We start from the raw sequence: 6,802 nt of genomic DNA, 5'->3' as shown, positions 1-6,802 counted from the left end.
CCTGTTCGTGTCTTTCTCTTCTTCTTGAATACGGATCCTCTGTTTGCGTCAATCAGGAAAATTGTGATTGTTGCTAAGTAATTGCACCGTGTGATTGTGAAATGCATTGAATTTGCATCGCTGACTGAGACGGACCAATCACTGTGCAGGAAAGGAGGAAAAAAAACGAGGAAAGTCGTGGTTTTTGCAAACAGAGGCCATTTACATACTCGGGACCCACAGACTTACCGTTCCGACCCAACTTTATAACTTGATTAGTTCTATATTTCCGGTGGAGCAGCACAATCTTTTGCCCGGTACACATTACTGCATCGTTTGTTAATCCGTACCGTCCGTTTGATAGGCTGTAAGGAGGATGGCCCACAATGGAAAAATACAGACATGAATCGTATGTGAAATGAAGAAGGGTTAAGGTTAAGATTCCCATCGGAAATTTCCACTTCTCAGATGGCTAGGATCATCGTTCTCTTGTTTTCGTAACATTAGCCTCCAGTAGTATGGTGAGCCAGATGGACGTTCAAGATTCACCAATTACACTGTGACTAGAAAGCTCTATTTTGTAGTTATTATTCATCTGGACACCTTCGTTTTTATTTCCATCGCCTCATGAGCCGTAGGCTTGCATCTGACAGAAGGCGAGAACATTGTCGCGGGCCTGGTGTTTCATGTGTTTGTTTCACACCATAGGTTAGACTGAGTCACATTGCTGACCGTGGAAAGTTTAAAGTTAGGTGGGGCTACCATGATGTCTGTGAGAAATTCACCCCGTCCATTTGTTTTCTCAAGCGGACCACATGATATGAAAAATTGAAGATTGTACATCCAGTGTTCAATTCATCTCAGTGAGAATGACCTTATTAACATGATTGGATCGCATATAAACATCATAATGGTCCTCAAGAAGGTTTCAACTGTAGACATTTTCCTCCCAATCTTTCCAGAAGTGTGGCCCACATGAGTTTTTGATTTGCTTAATTTTTGGGCTTGTCTTAAGATGAACTAGCAAATGGACGGATGAAATGGATTTCTCATAGCAATCTTCGGACTGCAGGATTTTATTGCCGCCCTAGGTTCCAGGCCATCCAAGTCCGACTGAATCAAAGTTCTGATGTGGCGTTTTTTGTCACCGTTCACGTTGTTGGTTTGTTGGAGAATTCGCTTCCTGATTTATATGTTTGGTGAGAAGTTTTGAGGTAATATTGCTTGGGGAATGAGTAATTTTTATTTAGTTGCACTACAACAAAAACGTGCTTACTCGGCACTCTGGGTGCATCATTCAGCGGCGCTATGTAAAACAGTGCCCACGCATTTCACTGTATATATAATAATAATAATAAAAAAACCCTATTCCCCCGTTTCGTTCCCAGCCCCTGACTCTCTCCTTGTACCTGCCCCGACTCTCTCTCTCTCTCTCTCTCTCTCTCTCTCTCTCTCTCTCTCTCTATTTCAGGGGTTTGGATCTTTCATGAACATACAGAAACCAGACCGGATCTCTGATGATGGATTCAAGCACCAGCAATACAGACACCACAACTCCATCTCCTCGCCATCCCGTCCTCCTCATGCAACACATCCCGACCGTTGATTCTGCTGTCGTCTGATTCCTTCAAGGGCCGTAGAAAGGGTTCATCAATCACACGTGCACGTTGATGATCTTATCAACCTCCTCCATGGCTCCGACCCTGTCAGGGTCGAGCTCAACCGCCTCGAGAATGAGGTCCGAGGTCGGGATTTCCTCATCTTCTGTTATATCTCGGCTGTGGATTCATCGGTTTTTTGCTCGATTTTGCTAGGTTTTGGGGGTTTAGGGCTTGATTGGGGCAGGTTTAGGGTCTTTGAGGTGTTTTGGATGTGTCAGTGCACGGCCGCCCAACCTCCATCGAAAGCCGTTACCATCATAAGAGGCCGCCCGTCCCTCATCATCAACAACCAAACACATATCCACCTGCAATCGTCCACCATCAGTTCTGATTGGTAGGGATTTTTTTATTATTATTAGGGTTTTGATTATGGATTTTTGTTTTGAGTTTTCTGATGGATCGGCATTTAGGTCAGGCTTTCGATTAGGGTTTTTCTGTTTTGGGACTTATTATTAGGGCTTTTTCAGTATTTTTATTATTAGAGCCCTTACAGCTAATACCTTCGCAGACAAGGTGAAGGAGATGATAAGCCACTATTTTGTTTGGGTTTTTCTAGTGCTTCTTTTTTTTTTTTTTGTTTCAATTTATAATGACTATAGAACTTAGCAGTTAACCATCTTTATGGTATGAAGCCATTGCAAACTCCTCGACATCTGTTTAACATGCATGATTCATTGCTCATTTGGATCTATGTTCAATCATTGATTCAAGCTCTGTTATTATGAAGGCTTTTCTTTTTCTTTTTCTTTTTTTTTTTTTTCAAACTTGTCCATATTTTGTATTCCCATGTGATTGCTTAAATTGCAAGTCATTTTGTTTTCTACATTTCTTGCTTATATTTGGAGCAGTACTTTTCCAGTGCTATTTAAGGAGAGAATATATGTCATGTTTCTGTTTAGTGCATTTCTTGGTGCTTGTTTGATTTCTTGAATGTGTGCAATAATATTTGTGTCAGCTGACCTCTTTGTTGTTGCTATGTAATAAGGCTCTATTACATTTCCTTGATCTAGAGAAATTCAAGAATAAAGATGATTTTGTTGAAAAATACAAGAATCTAAGCTCCTTTAATGACATTGAGGTTTTATCACTTACCTTGCACTCTCAGTTCCATGTGGTATATTCTGTTTCCATATGTAGTTGAAGTTTACTGGATTTTTCTTTAGCTTGCTAATCTTCACCAGGAATTGAGGCCTCACATTCTTATAAGAGTTATCAAGGATGTGGAGAAGTCTTTACCTCCAAAAATTGAGCACATCCTCCGGGTTGAAATGTCTCCCCTTCAGAAACAGTAAGCACACTGCCCTTAGCTTGTAAGGGACTACTTATAGCACTTAGTATGTTTGCTAACTTGGAGTGTGTCTGTTTATGGTTGCATCCTTCCAGGTATTACAAGTGGATTTTAGAACGTAACTTTCATAACTTGAACAAAGGAGTCTGCGGAAATCGAGTTTGCACTTATTTCAAATATTTAGGGCCCGTTTGTCATTGAAGAAATGAGCGCTTGTGATCCTTAAAAATCACTAATCAAGCACTAAATATGTTTGAGTTAATACTTAATTGGTTGCTTAATAAGCAATTTTCCCAATAATCGCATGTTTCATAAATGCCCAGGGGGTCATTTCCCAACTTAATAAGCAATTGAGTACTTCTCATTTAACTGTTCATACGTTGGCCACCAATTGGTGGTCATAGTCATCCTTTAATTTTCTTTTCATTCATTCATTCATTTATTCTTTTTTTTTTTTTTTTTTTCTTTTTGGTTATGAGCTATGACTCATCTATAGTGTGAACCACTGTTTTAAAAAGTTGAAATAGATGTACAAATGTGCCAACTGTAGAGTCAGTAGGACCTGTTGAGAAAATTTTCAAGAAAATGAAGAGTGGTGATTAGACAATTCTGACTGTGAAAACAATTCCCTGTAGGAAATTTTTTCTTTCATGTATGTTTACAAAACAATTTTCTTTTGTTGGCATAAGCATTTCTCTATAACATCTTAGAAGAAGCAAAAGACTTACTGAATCACTGGACGTTGTCACCCATCTAAGAAGAAGCAAAAGGCTTATCTGAATCTCTGACTTCTATCTCTGACTTCTGCTGTCAACCACATAATGGTCTGCTAATGAATGGGTGAACAAATTGGCAAAAGATGGGGCCTTGTGTCAAATTGGCTTTTTTCCCCCCTAATAATATTCACCCATTCATAAAGAAAAATCTAGAGAATTGTTTATCATTAATCAATTCTCATTTTGCACGCCCTTGGGCAATGCAAAGGAGCCCTGTTACAAGGGTTGCAGGAAACTCACTCTCTTCTGTTAAATGGAGAATATGAATAGGAGACTTGTATGTGGGCCCATTGTAGGAAGATAGCCTTGGAGAAATTCTAATCACCAAATTTCACAAGCATGCTAATTTAGTAATGTCATTCATTCATGAATCCAACTCATTCACTAGTTAGCACACACCATTGTATGGTTGTTGGCTCAAAATCACATGGCCTGATGTTGCCTTAAATAAGTATACTGGTTTTGTTGAATTTTCTTCTTCTTCTTCCTTTTTTTTTTCTCCCTTTGAGCAGTCTTAGCACATTAGTGAAAAACTCAGGAACTTTTGATTGAGGGAACCTGAAAACAATCTAAAGGGCCTCTTGCTTATTTGAGAAATATGTTGTTGTTTCTGATTTTTCTGGAACACTATAATCTCCAAGATCAATTCATGGGGTTATTCTACCATAAATTTCTTTGCTCCAATGAGCCGCTATGCTAATTCTGACAAATGGTGAAAGCCTTGCATAATGTTGGAATTGAGGTATGGTAGATCTTCCATTGTTTTAGGCAGTTTCCTTTTCCTCTTAAGGATAGTTTTTGATCAGCAGTCTGTTTGACATTGATTTTATTTGTAATTCATGACTTCTCAATAAGTAGCTTGTGATTTTTGGGTTAAAGCATATTAAGATAGTTTTCATATGTGAATGGCATCTATCCTATGTAATATTCTCCTTTTAACAAAGCTTGGCAATGGGTTGGGCCTAGGCCAGCAAAATCAAATTTTCAAAATCAAAATCCAGGCCAACCTTCGACTATCATGAAGCAATATAATTTTGTGCATTATGATTCCTCTTTCATTACAACTGTGGCCAACATCAAAAATCAAGTCGATCTGATGTTCTGGGTCGATTTGGTTGAGCTCGGAGTGAAGAGTGTGAGAACGGTTGGAAATCTGAGTCGTGTCGCTTGCGCGACGATTTTAAGCTATCTGACCGTTGGATTCTGACCCAATTTCACCCTCTGATCAGGATGGTTGGCCCAGGCATATCCTAGTGCTTGTGGACCTGATCGAGATTCCGTGACCGTTGAATTGAGTGTGGTCCGCCACGGCTGATCTGAAGAGCCGGTCGGTACGAAAACTTAGCCTGACCTAGATCCATGGTCAGTGAGCTTAAGTCCGACCTTTCGTGGTTATAGGCCCACCAGAAGTACTTCGTTGGATCGAGAAAGGCGTACTTTGGTTATAACCTAAGTATACCTTGACCCTGGGGTTATTTCCATCATTTTAAGGCCTATATATAGTCCTTAAACCCTAGCTCTCATTTCCATACGAATTTTCTCTAACCCTAGCTTGGAAAGAGAGTGGAAAAGAGAGAGTTAGTGAGAGAGATTGGTTGGTGAATCACCTTGATTCTTCCTTGTTCTTCTTCACCTTTGAACCTTCACTTTGAATCGTTCCTTTGGCGATTTTGAGTTCTTTTGGGGTAAGTTAACCTAACCCTAACCTGTGTTAGAGCTTAGACTAGACTTGGTGTTGTTGTATCTCATTTCTATCCTTATTTTAGGGTATTCTTGCGCCGTTGACGAAGACAACTCGTCTAAATCAGTTCGGCGGTTCTTTCTTTGCTTAAGGTGCGGACTTTAAGTGTATAGGTTATGATTTTCAAGGCTTTCAATCCCAGTTAGTGATTTATTCTTGTTATGGATGAGATTTCACATGTCAAATGTTATGTTTACATTGCTTTCCTGATATGCATGTGCTATATTGAGATTTGTGTATTCTAAGTGTATTTATAAAGTACCGTATACGTATAAAATACGCACTTGTGCTTGCCATGATTATTGGTCATGTATGTATGCTAGATGCATGTATGACAACTCCTTGGTAAAGGAAATTGTCTAAGTGCATGTATTCCAACATACGTCATGTATGTTATTCCTTGTATGCTAAGTGTTTGTAGAAATGCATGAATGACCTAAGTGTAACTGATTACACTAAATGCAAGTGTTGAGAAGTGGTTCTCAATACTTCTATGGATGCGCATGATTTCCTTTATGCATTTACATTCCAAGTTATTTAAATTCAAGCATTCCTATGCTTACATTTATGTTAAGTTGATATTCTTCAGATGTGTATGCACCATGATTTGAGTGGTTGTTCCATTACTGTTTTACATTCCATATAAATATCTGTAGTAGTGTAGGATATTTGGGACTATGCCTTAGTCCAGGAGATCGGTAATTGACCCTATATTCGTGGTTGAGATTGCTTTCGCCACGTAGGACGTATTAGACGAACCCGAGCCGTATTAGAGTTGGCGGCAGTGGTTTGGCCACGCGGAGTGTTTGAGCACTCCATGTCGTTCAATTCAACGTGCGCTCGTGCTAGTCGAGTTCGTCAAATAACCCGATTGTCCAGTGTATGTTAACCATGTATGGACGCTACTGCTTGAATCTAGGGTACCGAACTTACCAGTGAAATCCTAATAACCATGGTACCTGATCCGCTAAGACTCATGAGCCGGACGTGGTGGTATGGGACACCGTGGTCGAGCTGTCGGCCTACGCTGGGGTGACGAGCCTCCCCGTAGTGACCAGTGAGCAACTTAACTCGTGAGCCGATTATGGTGGTATGGGACACTATATTCGTGCTGTCGGCCTACATTGATTGGTGACGAGCCCTTTGTAGTGACCTCGAGCATACCTGGATACCGCATGGAGGTGACGAGCCGATCTGTGGTAGTAAAGGCATGAAAGGTGTGCATTGATTGGTGACGAGCCCTTTGCTACGACCTCAACTATATGATCGTATGCGATATCTAGGATTGACGACCCTAGTATGGATCACTGTTTGGATGGTGATATGAGGAAGGTATCTTAGCTTCCCAATCCTGTTG

General features: G+C 40.2%; 1 long non-coding RNA gene across 3 annotated transcripts; it reads left to right on the top strand.

Moving 5' to 3' along the window:
* Window positions 1–1,539: 1,539 nt before the first annotated feature.
* Window positions 1,540–3,147, top strand: LOC131231620 (uncharacterized). 3 transcript variants are annotated; one of them, XR_009164468.1, is made up of 4 exons: window positions 1,540–1,974; window positions 2,626–2,718; window positions 2,804–2,928; window positions 3,024–3,147. It is a non-coding gene; the product is annotated as an uncharacterized LOC131231620 (long non-coding RNA). The 3 variants fall into 3 exon arrangements; XR_009164470.1 differs by having other exon boundaries at window positions 2,822–2,928; window positions 3,024–3,146; XR_009164469.1 differs by having other exon boundaries at window positions 1,541–1,974; window positions 2,651–2,718; window positions 2,822–2,928; window positions 3,024–3,145.
* Window positions 3,148–6,802: the final 3,655 nt, after the last annotated feature.

This window comes from Magnolia sinica, chromosome 17, assembly GCF_029962835.1.
Source record: "Magnolia sinica isolate HGM2019 chromosome 17, MsV1, whole genome shotgun sequence".
In the NCBI taxonomy this organism is placed as follows: domain Eukaryota; kingdom Viridiplantae; phylum Streptophyta; class Magnoliopsida; order Magnoliales; family Magnoliaceae; genus Magnolia; species Magnolia sinica.
This window is presented reverse-complemented; position numbering and strand designations above follow the sequence as displayed.